Source organism: Petaurus breviceps, unplaced genomic scaffold (genome assembly GCF_028583685.1).
Source record: "Petaurus breviceps papuanus isolate PSGF00001 unplaced genomic scaffold, PetGlider_PUasm1.0 91133, whole genome shotgun sequence".
In the NCBI taxonomy this organism is placed as follows: Eukaryota; Metazoa; Chordata; class Mammalia; order Diprotodontia; family Petauridae; genus Petaurus; species Petaurus breviceps.
The window spans coordinates 77,376,403-77,392,011 of record NW_027187419.1 but is presented as its reverse complement, the minus strand read 5'-3'; the positions used below and the strand labels follow the sequence as shown (position 1 = coordinate 77,392,011).

The window sequence follows — 15,609 nt, the reverse complement described above, 5'->3', positions numbered from 1 at the left end:
TCTGTTTCTTGAAAATAGTTTCTAAGTTGGATCTTGGAAAGCAAGATCTAGTATGTCACTTGGACCATACTGAATGTCCTTCTAGAATCACAAAGTTTTCCAGAGCTTGCTGACATAATCTCAAAAATTCCAAGGCTATCTTTATTCCATGAAAAGACATTGAAATATCATCAGAATTCTTTGTATTTGTGTGTCCTTCATATACCTGTCAAAATACTATTCTGGAAGGACAGATGGACAATGTCAATCCTTTCTCAAAATATCTCAGTGGCTCCCTATTGCCTAGACTACACAATCAATATAAATCCCTTTAAACCCAATCACTAGCAGCTCTCCTGAGGACTGCTGCTGTGAATAACTCTAAGGATCTAATCATACAGTATACAGAAATCTCTATTTATTCAGCAATACACTAAAGCATAAGTTTCAAGAAACTAAAGCACAACATTCACAACACAACATAACAACTTATTACTAAGGTGGCCACATAATCTTAAGCAAAACATATCATTCAATAAGTTACAATCTCCTTAGTCAACACAGAGTGTCCAAGTAAAGTCTTCTTTCATCTTAAATCGAGGCTGGCTTCCAATCATTCTTAAGGATGATTGAAAAAAGAAAAGTACAAATGCCACCTACCCCTAGGTAACAGTAAGTCACAATCTCATCAGTCAATGCAAAATGTCTTGATCAGCAAAATTCTCTTATAATCTAGATCTTGTTACATTAAGAATTGTACTCTAAAAAAATGAATGGGTTAGGAAGCTGTTAGGTCATTCTATCAGTCCTTCTGACCATATTTTCTAATATTCTGAAGCACTGTTTTACCTATATTTAAGATGAAGTTTCATCTAAAATTATTTGTATCATTTGTGAAAATTATGAGATTTGCTAACTAAGCTAAAATTTGGAGTTATTGTTATAATGTTGAAACCTATCAAGTGTTTACATAGGTATTTTAAATTGTATGAAGAAAAGACCTTGCAAAATCTCCTTTGTAAACCTACAAGTGTTCTTAGATCCATCTAGTCACAAATTCTTATCAACCCTGTGCAAGAATTTTCTGTGCTGTGGATTTCCTTCTGAGTAGATCCTTCCACAGGTTTGACTGGCTGGTACAAATGAATAGAGGTGGAAACAAAATGCCAAATTTGAGGAGCGGCTAGCAAGTCTAATTTGCTATGTAGAATGTGGCAAGATGAATAATGTGAAAAGGAAACTAAAGTTAAGTTGGGGAAAAATTGGAGAGGGTAAGGTAAGGGATTGTAAAGCCAATCATGAGCAGCTCTCCTCCAAGGATTGCTGTTGTAAATAACTTTTAAGGATCTAATCACTCCCAGCTCTTGCCTGGATTCACAGGTAGACAAATCTCCTAGCTCTTGGCTGGATTCATACAACTCTTTCCTGGACTCAGAGAATTTGAAGACCTTCCCTGCCCTTAATAGGCCTAAAGTCATCAAATGTAGCCCACTGAAGGAGCTTGCTGAAAGAGCAAAATCAGAAGAGTGGAAATGGAAGGGTGGAACAGGAAGGAGCAGAGAAGAGAAAAGCTCAATCAGAGCTGGGACCAAGCAGAACTAAGAAGTGGAATGCTTGTGATTTTGGCTCTCTGTTAATCTGTTACTTTCTGGAAACTGAGATAGAGAATGCTTGTGATTTCGGTGCTCTGTTGATTTGTGTTACTTTCTGTGAACTGAGAGAATGTTTGTGATGTCAGCACTCTGTCTGTTGTTCCGTCAGACAAAACACCCTGTCTGTTGTTCTTAGACAGAAGTCCTGAAAGAGTGCTTTACTGTTGTTACAGAAGCCCTGAAAGAGGATTTTGATGCTGTTACAGAAGTCCTGGAACTTTACTGTTGATTTGTATTTGATTTCTCAGAAGCCTTGTCTGTTGATTTATATTACTTTGTCAGACAGAAAGTGGATCAAGATGACAGTGCTGACAATGAGTGTAAATATTGTTGTAGTTCTGTTAACCATAATTGTGTAAATATTGTTGTAGCTTTTTAAAATTTCATCTTCCTAGAAACACAAACTCCAGAGAATTTGGAGTGGAACACTACCTTTAAGCAAGAGTGGAGAGTTGCCTAGTGTGAATCCAGGCAAGAGTCATGAATCCAGGCAAGAGTCATGTGAATCCAGACAAGGGCTGGGAGAGTTGCCTACCTGTGAATCTAGACAAGACTTGGGAGTGGTCAGCCAGTGGAAGAGGAGCTGTGGGGTTTACAAATCAGCCTACTCAAGTTAAGATGAAAGAAGACTTCTTGGGTACTCTGCATTAACTAAGGAGATTGTAACTTACTGAATGATATGTTTTGTTTAAGACTATGTAATAAGTTGTTGTGAATGTTATGCTTTAGTTTATTGCTGAATAGAGATATCACTATACTATGTGATTAGATCCTTAAAGATATTTACAGTAGCAGTCCTTGGAGGAGAACTGCTCATGATTGGCTTTACAATCCCTTACCTTATCCTCTCCAATTTTTCCCCAACTTACTTTTAGTTTCCTTTTCACATTATTCATCTTGCCATATTCTACATAGCAATTTAGACTTGCTAGCCACTCCTCAAACTTGGCATTTTGTTTCCACCTCTATTCATTTGTACCAGCCAATCAAACCTGTGGAAGTGTTTACTCTGAAGGAAATCCACAGCACAGAAAACTCTTGCACAGGGTTGATAAGAATTTGTGACTAGATGGATCTAAGAACACTTGTAGGTTTACAAAGGAGATTTTGCAAGGTCTTTCTTCATACAATTTAAAATACCTATGTAAACACTTGATAGGTTTTAACATTATAACAATAACTGCAAATAGCTTAGTTAACAAATCTTACACTTTTCACAAATGATACAAATAATTTTAGGTGAAACTTCATCTTAAATATAGGCAAAACAGTGCTTCAGAATATTAGAACACATGGTCAGAAGGACTGATAGAATGACCTAACAGCTTCCTAACCCATTCATTTTTTTTAAGGTGTACACTTCTTTTTTTTTTTACATAAAGTGCTTTTTTAATGAAAGAAATTTTAAAGAGATGTACAGTCAGGCTCAAGTTGTGCAGTTCACAAGCATGGAGGGGAGGAAAAAAAAGTCATATTTAACCAAGGACTAAGCTGGACTTGCCACCAGGTGGATTTCTTCTGGATGGTGCTGGTGCTGATGCAACTGGACTGGGAACAGGTGCAGCAGGCACAGATTTCTCTTCATTCTGTCCCAGGTCAACTTGTAAGTCTGCCTCCACATTTTCATGTATATCACCTTCTCCCTTTGGACCTAAAAACTCTCCAGGACCAGCTTCAAAAGAGTTTCTTCTTTGGAGTCCAGATGGTTCAGAATTATCCCTGTTAGACTGAGCCCCTGCTGACTTGGCCCAAGAAAGTTGATTTTCTTCAGATGTTCCAAAAATATTAGATGCCATTTTGTTCTTTCTCACTGGTTGTTCTGTAGGCTCATCAAAGCCCAAAGTAAAATTAGACCCACCACCTGGAGGACGCAATACCCGGGAGCTATTCCTGCCATTGGGGTCGAAGCCCTTGAAGGTGGTGGTGGCGGTCATGACGTAGCCGGAGCCAGACCGGGGCTGGGGTGGTCAAATAGGCGAACAGAGAGCGGCGAGGCTCTCCACAAGGTCCAACCGAACACAATCACTGACTCAAGGTGTACAATTCTTAATCTAACAAGATCTAGATTATAAGAGAAATTTACTGTTTCAGACACTCCAGGAGCCAAGATGGCAGAGTAAGCAGAAGTGATCCAACCATTCTGGAGAACAATTTGGAACTATCCCTAAAAGGCAACAAAACTGTGCAAACCCTTGGATTAGCAATGCCACTACTAGGTCTGTATTTCAAGGAGATCTTAAAAAATGGAAAAGGATGTAATGTGCAAAAACATTTATAGTAGCCCTTTCCCTGGGGGCAAAATATTGGAATTTGAGGAGATGTCCATCAACTGTGGAATGGCTGAATAAGCTGTAGTATGTGAATGTAATGGAATGCTGTTGTGCAATAAGAAATGATGAACAGGCAGATTTCAGAAAAACCTAGAAAGACTTGTATCAACTGATGCAAAGTGAAATGAGCAGAATCAAGATAACATTGTACAAAGTATCGGCAACATGGTATGATGATCAGCTATGAATTACTTAGCTCTTTTCAGCAACACAGTGATGGAAGACAAATATGCAGGACTAATGGAAAAAAAAATTGCTATCCATATCCAGATAAAGAACTTACAGACTCTGAATGCAGATCAAAGCATATATTCTCACTTACTTTATTCTTTCTCATGTTTTTTAAAATTTTGATCTGTTTCTTCTTTCACAACTGTGACTAATATAGAAATATGTTTTACATGATAGCACATATATGTGCTATATCAAACTGTCAACTATTTTCAGAAGAGAGGAAGGGAAAGAGGGAGAAAAACTTGGAACTCAAAAATCTGTAAAAATGAATGCTAATTTTTTTCTTGAGAGATAACTGAAGAAAAATATAAAATAGTATTTTTTAAAAGACAGTTAAAAAAAAAAAGAGAGAGAGGATATCCTATCTGGTTGACTTTAAGTCTCACCCGATGCAATCAGCCATCTATATAACTTTTGCCTGGAATTAACATGAAGTTATGGAAAATTATTCCCTTACTATAGAGTTATGTCTTTATTCTTCTTTCATAGAAAATTTCTATAATTAAGAAGTTTTATAGGCACAATACTAAATCTATTAAATAATAGATTAATACCAGAACATCTCTGAGTTACTATAATAAGATGTAAGTATAAGATTGAGCTATGGGGTACAGGCTTTGGGAACCCCCTTGAATCTTCCCACTTGATGAGGCATTTGCCTGAGGCCATAAGACTTTCATTATGCTAGGCCTAAATCTCTGTTACTCTTAACCTAGCCTAGCCCTCCATTGTCCAGCTACTTCCTACCCTTGATCCTATCAAAATATCTATAACCAAATCTATTGCATTGAACTAGTTTAGCCCTCCATTGTCTGTCATCTTCAAGTGGACTTCAGCTATATCCCACTTTTAATCCCATTCCTGGAGTCTGATCTCAAGGTCCTCCTTAGACTCCCCCTCAAGACACTCCCTAAATCCTTCCACTAGACCACCCCCAGATCCCTCCCACAATCTTTCTGTCAATGTAAGCTTCACAAATATTTAGGCTCCTTAAGAGTCTACCCATTATGGCGAATCTTTAAAAAACTTTGCTTTATTTTAGCTGATAGAGACTTAGGTCAAATTCATTCAGCAGGACACAGTGTATTGATATTTTGGGGTCTTGAGCCCAAACCTCAAAAAACCTAAAACCCTAAACCTCAGAATTTTATGGTTCCCTGACCAGGAAGCATTGGTACATAAGTCTCCCCCCTCTCCCTATCCCCTTCTCCCTCCCCAAGTACCTTGGAGGTGCTTTTCAGGCCTTACCTTTCAGGTCCCATATACAGCTAGGAAGCTGTATCATACTCAGCCTGAAGTTCTCAGGTTCTGGTCCAGTGGTTATGTTAGAGGAGGCCATAGACCTGGACACAGCTTATGAAGGATGGAGAGCAAGGACAAATACCCCATCTGGAAGTGTAAGCCCAATTCTTTCAATTCTCTCAGCACTAGGGAATTGGGAAAACTTTAGGTATCTTTTTGTATTTTTTTTTTGGTCTTGTTTTGTTCTGTTTGTTTTTTGAGGCTTACTCCCAGATCTTCCTTTATGGAGGATCTTCCAGCACCTATGCCTATAATGAGTCAATTCTTTTTAATTTCCCAAAGTTGGCCTTTGGGTTGTCTTTTTTTTTTTTTTGCTTTTTGGAGGGGGGAAGGTAGGGAAATTGGGGTTAAGGGACTTGCCCAAGGTCACACAGCTAGTTTTGTGTTAAGTGTCTGAGGCCAGATTTGAACTCAGGTCCTCCTGACTCCAGGGCCGGTGCACTATTCACTGTGCCACCTAGCTTCCCCTTGGGTTGTCTTTTACAACACTGGGAAAAATTTGTTTCTCCAAAGAATTTAAAAAGAAAAAGCTGGTGTCCTTCTGTAACACTGTTTGGCCTCAGTATCACCCAGAGGGCCACAAAGTGTTGCCTTTTTTGAAGTAGCTCTATTGAGGTTTGGGGTTTAGGGATGCTCAGGACCCCAAAATACATGCTGGGGTTCTGCCAAATGAATCCAACTCAAGTTTTCTCTCAGCCAAAGTAAAACAAAGTTTATTTGAGCTTATTATTATTTGCCACAATGGGTAGATTCTTAAGGAGCCTAAGCATTTGTGACACATATTGACAAATGGGCCAGAACAATCTGACAGACTAAGTCTTAGCTAGATTGAATCTGAGCACCTTCATGGAGACAAGATGGATCTTATATACAGAACGACTGTTGGAGAGATTTAGGGGTAGTCTAGCAGTCTGGGAGGTAGGGTCTAGGGAGGGTCTTGATGGGACTAAGATCAGCCTTCAGGAACCAAGAAAATGGAATTTTTTTATTGGATCCAAGGTGAGAAACAGCCTGAGGTAACAGACAAAAGGAGGGCTAGACTAGTTTAAGGCGAACAGATTTGGGAATATAGATAATGGAAGGCTTATGAGTTCAGGTGAATGCCAGATCCAGTGAGAAGATTCAAGGGGGTTGCCAGATTCTATACCCCATCAATTCCAGAAAATAAGACCTCTGTCCATGTCCCCAAATGAATTTGGGTCCCCACTATTTAAGGGGGAATTGATGAGGAATGGATGGCTACATCTCATTTTATTTTATATGCAAGATGATGTAAGAAGAATTGGGGGTGGGGAAAGCAATATACGGTGTCTACTCTACAACAATGGAAAGGGCAATAACAAAACTATCAAAACTGAATGTTGGGGGGCGGCTAGGTGGCACAGTGAGAGCACTGGCCCTGGAGTCAGGAGGACCTGAGTTCAAATCTGACCTCAGACACTTAACACAAATACTAGCCACGTGACCTTGGGCAAGTCACTTAACCCCAATTGCCCTCCAAAAAGCAAAAAAAAAAAAATAGCCTTTACAATGTTAATATATATTTTAAACAAATTATTGAAATCCTAAAGTGATTGCAGTTAAGGTCATGATATAAAAGCCTTGATCAAAATGTCTTAAACATGACTAGAAACTTCAAAAGGCAAGGTCTGAACATCAAACACAACACAATGAAAAAAGGGGGTTGGAGTCAGGAGAGTTAAAAATCCAGGAGCCCCAGCTCCATTTTGTCTTAAAAGGCAAGTTTTAAACACATTGCCCTGAAGCCAAATATATAGGGAGGAAGGGGACAAACACAATTCCTTAGGTTTAATTTAAACATAATACAAGTAGGTTTAAGCGGCACATTAATTAACCTCACTTGAGATGGTGGGTTTTCTCTGAAGAATGGCCCTTACAGGCTATAGCCAAGCTATGGGCCGCTTGGTCTAAGATGTTATCAGCTTGGAGCCGCAGTTAAAACCCCACCAAAGGAAAAAAAAATTGACATTTTTACCCAAAGAGAGATCCCTTCTCTTATTTTACCTCCTAAACTAACTCCTGGGAGAGTCTCAGCTTTTTAGTTCCCTTACTTAACAAGCTAATCTTAGCTCACACAGACACAGAGACAAACCAGAGCCTTAGTTGTGGAAGTCAGAGTTGGGAGAGCTGACTCAGATTTTTGAAAGAATTCAATCAGACCTTCTTTTTAGCCAAAAGGAGCTTTATTAACACAAAAGCATACGGGCCTGAGACTTAGCAAGGAGCTAAACAAAGCAATGATACAGGAAAAGGCCAGACTTTTATAGCCAAAAAGCAAAACAGCCTGCAGGATGATATAATTTTAGGGTTCCTAAAGGGGGTTGGAGATTTAAGGACTGGATAAGTACAAACAAGATGAGGAAGGTGGTTGCTAGCAAGATAAGAAAAAATTGTCATGACACAGGATGGGGAACACAGGATAAGGGGAACAAAAGCAATTCTTTTGGTACAAATTGCATGATATTTCAAGCTAAGTGGAAGGGGCATTAAGGCACCCTCAAGTTATAGTATGGGCTAAGAATAAGCCTCAAACACCCTCAGGGTGAGAGGTCAGGGTTCGATAAATGTTGAGGTTAGTGTTTAAGGGTACTAAAGACCCCAAAATACCAACAGGCTGGGTCCTGACCAATGAATTTGACTCAAGTCTTCTCTCAGTCAAAGTAAAGCAAAGTTTTATTAGATTCACCACATTGGGTAGATTCTTAATGAGCCCCAGTATCTGTGACGCTTGTACTGGACAAGCTGGCCAGAATCATCTGACACAGAGTTATGTCTATGCTGGATCATTCTCCAGCACCCTCACTTCTCAAGGAGGCAAGTTGGGGTCTTATATACAGAAAGGTTGTGGGAGGAATCTAGGTGTGGTGTAGGGGAGGAGTTTGGGGAGGGTCTTCAGAAGGAGTCAGATGAGCTCAGACTCTAGTGATGAGAAATTAAGTGTGGGAAGTAGCTGGACAAAGGAGGGCTAGGCTATTAATAAGAGATTTGGGCCCAGCCACAATGAAAGTCTTATGTCCTTAGGCAAATGCCTAATCAAATGAAGATTCAATCAGAGTTCAAGAGGGTTCCCAGAGCCTGTACTTCCTCAAGGGGGCCTGGGAAAGTCACCCTTACTATTAACCCTTATGGCACCTTTGTATGTAATGATGCCCCACATCATTAGTGACTGAGATTTAAAACTAAACTTGCTTGGGAAAGCTTTCCACCCTGCTTTTTTGCTTACCTATCTTGCTACTGCTCAAAGTCAAAGTCTACCCCACACCCTCCCAGGGACACACCTAATCCTATGTTAAGCCTAATTCCTTTAAGGGGCATCTGCCAGAAAACCCTAAAAGGACTTCTCCCTCTTGGGCAGAATTTTAACCTAATTTGCTCCCCAAGATATCATACTTTTTTTTTTAGAAGAGTTGGTATTCTTACAGTTTGCCTGTTTCATCTTAATGAAATTTTTACCTGAAAAAAGCTTCTAGGTCATTACTATTTTAAAAACAGGATTGGAGTACCCAGACAATGCCTCCCAAATGAACTCTGCACTTCCCATACAGCCACTTCCCTGTCAGATCTTCAATAGAGATTTTACACAATTTGTGCACACCTCAAAATAACCAATTTACACCATCCCCTTAGCCTGGTTTGAGAGGGTTTTTAAGAGTAGACTTTACAAAAAATCTACTAATGATTCCTCTGCTGGTGAGAGTGAAAATTTGCATCTTCAAAAACAGACAGACACAGAACAAACTTACCTAAATAAAATTTACTTACTGGTCAAAGGGAAAGTCATATCACAGCCAGAGTCCTAACAGGGAATTCTCCATATTCAGCCAATAGAGGGGGGTTCCTTGTTACAATTTGTAGTGCAAAGCTCTGATTCCTTTGTGGTTAGCCATAATTGTGGTGATTAAAATCATTTCTAGAGACATAGTTTCTAGGCAATTTAATCATTTTAATAATAATGTCAGCAGCTTAATAAAAGGATGGTTGTTTGGTCATCTCTCTTGACCAGAGACTCTTATATGAGTCCACATTGACCACAGACTTTTACATATTCTTTTGGAAGAGGAGTGGCAATCAATTCTGATTGCTTAACACAATAAGAGGTGAACTATGTTAAAATGAGACACTGAGAGTAACATCCCCTCATCCTTGGAAGGAGAAACAATCTCTATACTTAGACCACCCCCAGCCTTGGGCAGTCCAGATGAAAAGATCTGTCTCCACTCAAGATTGATTGAATGGAATTCACCTGTGGCTAGAGATTCCTGGTAAGGCTGGGTTGGGTCAGATGGAGAAGTTAATTCATTCTCATTATCAGTAATGTCGCTCAAGAGATTGAACTTTTTACTTTTTAAAATGAGGATTTTAAAAGAAGGGGAGAACTCTGGATCTCCCAAATTATTGGTTATTGATAATTATTTCTCTCAGTAATTTTAATGTCTGGAAGAATGTGTTGGAGCTAAGCTTTAAAATACTTTTTAAATATCAAAGAGAAATTTGTATTTAATTCTAAAGGTAATAGTATCTGATGATTGATATTTTTTCCCCCACTAAACTACATGTTGTTGCCTTTCTATGGACCTTTTCTAGCTCTGTTATTGTGAGGATTTCTGCATTGCTAGATCCTAGCTGACAAAAGTGACTCCATGTTTGACCACTGATTGACCTGACTATATACTGAGAAGTTCCTATCCAACAACTAGTTTGAGCAGCTACATTTAGGACTGGGGGTGATTGGTTACCAAACTATCAATTTAACAAGCTTCATCTAATCTAGGGAGGTAAGATTAGTAAATATCACTCACTAATCACAATGTTCCTGTGATTGATGCCCCCTTGCTCACCCCCACAATACCTCCAGTCCAGACCACCTACTGAATGGCTTCACCTAAAGCCCCCTTTCCACTCAGTCTCAGTGTGAATCTGCCAAGCAATAATAATCAAATAGAAGGGAAGAAATTTTGATCAGGATAACTATCCAACCATACCCCCAAACCATCATGTCATGTGCCCATGGGAGCATAGGGCAAGTTAGCCACATGTAAAAAAAATCAGCTTCCTGACTCATGATCCCATGAGAGCTTATATTCCTTCTCAGAAACTCCTTACCCACTATCCCCTCACAGTTACATAATTTTTGAAGTGCAATAGAGTCAGTATGGCACAAAGAATGGATTCACAAAGTGTTGAAAATTGAAGATAAAAGCATAATTCATCATGTTCAAATACTAAAACGATAATTTGAGTATTATTCCATTTCTTAAAAGACATATTTCTCAATTGAGACATTCATCCTATTCAAATGACATTATTAATTCCCCCCATCCCATTATGCTTTTACACTTTTAACTTTGTTGACCTACTTAGGGACTTTTCAGTTACAACACCTTATCCACACAATGTAAAATACACACTACTTACCTTTTAAAAGAATGGCTCTGTGGACCATATTTATTCTACTTAGCTAGTTCTAAAAAGTGTATTAGATTGCCATTATAGATGCCAGTTAGAATGTATTTTACTTGGTTATTACACTGCTGGCAGCATACATAAATGCAATTATACCTGAATAATGAAAAAAGTAAAGAACTCTTAGTGGAGAGCATGCTGTATGCCAAGTTTATTCCAAATTAATGAACAAAGAAACATTGAACTATCGTGATTACTTTCAGTAAAAGTAAGGAAAGGAAAAAGTGTTTATTAGGAATATTATATTCCAGTCACTGTGCTAAGCACTAGGAATACAAATAAAGGTAAAAAGAAATAAGGTCTCTGCCCTCAAGGAGTTTTCTTTCTAATAGGAGAAGACAATACATTAAAAGGAGCTGAAAAGTAGCAGAGTAGAAGGAGGGGAAGAAAGCAGAGGTGTGCTGGTAAATGTTTAACATCAGCCTCTATCAAAAAAAAAAAAAAAGAGGATACATTCCATACTTTTGAGTTTAATTTGAATTAGTGACATTTTCTTAAGTCTATACAATCAACAACACAAAAAGTTTAGCCCTATTAGCCAATTTAAAAGGCATAATGCTCACACTGAAAATTTAACAATCAGCTGCTTCAAGTCAGTACAAGCTGCCTCCAGCACACCACTGGAATGAAAGTACCCAGCATGATAGCATGAAAGTCCAGAGGAAATCAGGAATAGGGATGACAGGGGAATGAAGGAAAGGCATCATAGGCCCCTCAAAAAAATGGAGGCCCAGGGGATGGCTAGGTGGTACAGTAAATAGAGCACTGGCCCTGGAGTCAGGAAGACCTGAGCTCAAATCTGGCCTCAGACACTTAATACAAAAACTAGCTACGTGACCTTGGGCAAGTCACTTAACCCCAAATTGCCCTCCAAAAAGCAAAAAAATGGAGGCCCCAGGAGAAATTCACCAAAGGGAGAAGGGAAGCAAGCCTTTTGGAGACATAATCTATATGAATGGGCTTAAGAAATAGGTTTTTCCAGGATGAGGCCCAGGTATTTCCTATGGCAAAAACAGAATTAGGCATCAGCACCTCCTGATTATGCCTCCACAGGCAAAGCTTGCTGTTGATTAGAAACACTAGTCAGAGAGTTGAAGTTTTGAAGCAAATTAATATCTCCTCACTTAACGAGATTCAAAGACTAATGGGAATCAGCAGTTGTATCATTAAACCATAAACTTCTAGAATATAGTTATGTTCCAGTTAATGCTAATAATGAATTCCATGAAGTCATCACAGGCATTTGAATTTTTACTTTTCAAATTTACAATTCTGTAAAATATGGTCATTGGTTATAGTACGATGGAAATATACAGGGTGAATTCAAATAATGCTACCATTTCACAGCATTGACTGCACTAATTGAGACCTAGCAGTACATATATAGTCCAAAGGCAAAATGTTAGACTGTGACTGCTGATAGAGAGATTTTATTAGGATGATTGCTATGTATAAAATAAAGAGAATTTTTTACCAGTGACCTTGATTTCCCCACCTTGGGAGGATCTTAATAGTCCAAACTGAATGCTAGTTAGTAGCTGTCCATGGAAAATCTGGGACTTGAATTAAATTATGTGTAATTAAATATATGTTTATATGTTTCTCAATTATAATCTGCAGAAATTGACTCTACCTTCTCTACATTGCATTTCTGTAACCAATAGAAAGTACCTTGAATAAAGAAATTGTTTGATTTTTATCTGTTTTATGCTTAACACAATACTTAGCAAATATTAATCACTTAATAAGTGCTTGTTGGATGAGTTTTCATCATAAATATGTGGGGAAAGGGAAGAAAAACCATTGAGATACAGGAATACTCAAAGCATTGATCTTCTTTGGATATGGACTTATGGACCAACACATTCTTAGTTTGACTTATGTCTGATACCCTACCATCTCTCTTGCCATACTGTCTTTCAGTGCTTTAAACAAAGTCTTAATTGATTTTTAGTTCTTATCAAAAATTAGACAATGAAAGCCAACCAGTTTTCATTCAGCATAAATGCCACCAATGATGTCAATATTACTTAGTCAAATTGACTAGACATCAAAGACACCAAGGCCATCCATTGTATCCAGTTGTCTTGACATCTGTCTTGCCACTGGACTTTGATGACATTGGAAAAGTAAGGCTGATGACTATATACAATTCTATTTCACTTAAATCCAATTCTTGCACAAATCAAGATATCACCCATAGTTTCACCAATCCTCTTCAAAAACCAAGGATGAACAACAATTTAGTCAAAACATGTCATTAATCAGTGCTTTCTGCTGGATTATAGTAATGATATGTTGGTTGTTGTGTTTTGTTTTTTTTAATGTAGGGGGAACTTATTCTTCTTAGGTCTAATAAGGAAGTACTTGGAATCCATGTCAAAGAAAAATAACTCTGAGCTATAAATTCGTCATTTTCCTTTTAATTAGTCAAATGTGCACCTTATCCTCTAAGCCCATATTGAATTTTTCATTATCATTATGTTACATATGGCAACCTCATTTGGTTTCCCTTTACTATGCAATAATGAAATAAACAAGAACATTCTAAGCCAATTCCATAGTTTAATGTTCAGATTTGGAAGATAAAATTGCTCTGGTAGATTATGTTCTTGTGAATTTTCTTCTTATTAAAGTGGGAATAGACTAGAGAGATGACTAAACTATTTAGATATTTTCAACAAAAATTCATGTCACTTGAGTTACATAGATAGGACTCTACTGGGTAGCATTTGTTGGTGAAAATATTTTAAATTATTATTTAGGTGCACTTAAGAATTCTAAAAACAAACAAAAAGTCACAAAGGAAATTAAATAAATACAATTTCCATGGACTACAAGTTCTAACAGAATTCAATGTGTGCCAAACTGGCATATTGTTTGTTACCCATCTTTGTGCCAAACACATGATTGAATGATTAAAACACAGCTTCAGTCTAACCAGTTGTACCACAAGGAATAACATTTTTCATGCAAAATAATAATAAAAATTCAATAAACTCCTATCCTTATGCTTCATCATGGTGTGGAGATGACTCTGTGCCAAGCATCTCTAGATAGATCCTTACTAAAAAGTCTATTTTCTGGCAACATATCAAATCTACTTTCTTAGAACCATCTTAGCTAAGTATAAAGAATAAAGCTAGGAGGGACAGCTAGGTGGTGCAATGAGTAGAGTGCCTGCCCCTGAAGTCAGGAGGACCTGAGTTCCGATCTGGCCTCAGACACTTAATACACACACACACACACACACACACACACACACACACACACACACACACACACACACACACACACACACACACACACCTACCGGTGTGAGACCTTGGGCAAATTACTTAACCCCAATTGCCCTCCAAATAAAAGCAAAAAAAAAAAAAAAAGAATAAAGCTAGGAATAGGTAAGAATAATGGGAAATCCATTAGAAAATGAAGGTGAGAATGAGAGAAGACAAAGACAAATTGACTATATGGACGTCTCATACTATACTTCATAAGTACTTTCTACAAGAAAAGAACAAGAAGGCATTTGAAATGGCAAGCAGCAAATAACATCACAAAATTAAAATGCTTCATATTTTTAATACAAAGGAAACTAATTTTTGATGTGAAGATCATTTCTGAATCAGCTATCTGACCACCAGCTTTCTAGAAAAAACTTTAAATTTCTATAAATATAAAAGAAATAATAAATATGAAAAAATATTAAAACTACTCAATCTTAACATATTCAGACCATGTATTAATGATAATCAGCTATGGATGGAGGGATATAGACAGAGACTTCACTAATTTCACATGATGGTTTAAAAAATGTAAACTAGTTGCTACAACAAGGTGACCAAAAGTTAACAGTTGATTTATTTTTCTAGTGGAGAGATATGACAGCTAAGGGTATTACCAATTTAGAATATAATCTAATCTGTAAAATTGGATAAAAGAGCCCATGGAAAATCATGAAAAATATAACCTCATGATAAAGAGAGAAGCAATGGATGATTAAAATGTGTCTGAATAAAGTTTACTGAGAAATAAGGTGGTCATCCCAAAGTTATTTAAAAAAGAAAATGGTAGTAGAGTAAAACATAGAAGAAAAATAGAAATGATTGACAAAGATTGAATTAGACAAACATGGAGGATAGAAAATATCCATGATGAAAATAATAAAAGTGTGAAGGCACTGTGGATGAATTCACAATTTATAAAGGAAGGGAAGACAACTAAAAGCATGGGGGAAAATCTGTACTTTCTTAATAACACTTACCTCCCCCCCCCAAAAAAAATGAGAAGGGAATGAAAAGTGCTGAACTATGACTATTTTCCTATATATTAAGTATTTTATAAGAATAATCTGCACACAGATCAAAGACCACCTTGTTGATGACAGTAAGGAACTGGCAGGTTTTCACTAGCAATATTCTACAGTAGATTACATTTTTTTTATTCTGGAAAACTTTTTATTGTAGGTGGAATGGGACACAGCTGGACACAGTAAGTTAGATGATTCCAATTTTGTTGGCAATATCTAAAGCAGTGTACTCTGGAGCAAGATGGACATAGGCCTTCTTTTCTCCATCAGGCAGGATCAGTGTGATGACCTTGACCACGTCATACAGCTTATTTACAGC

The 15,609-nt window shown here is 37.7% G+C and overlaps 1 pseudogene; it reads right to left on the bottom strand.

The window, feature by feature from the left end:
- Nucleotides 1-2,991: 2,991 nt before the first annotated feature.
- Nucleotides 2,992-3,652, bottom strand: LOC138155366 (jupiter microtubule associated homolog 1 pseudogene; annotated as a pseudogene).
- Between the last annotated feature and the right edge of the window lie 11,957 nt (nucleotides 3,653-15,609).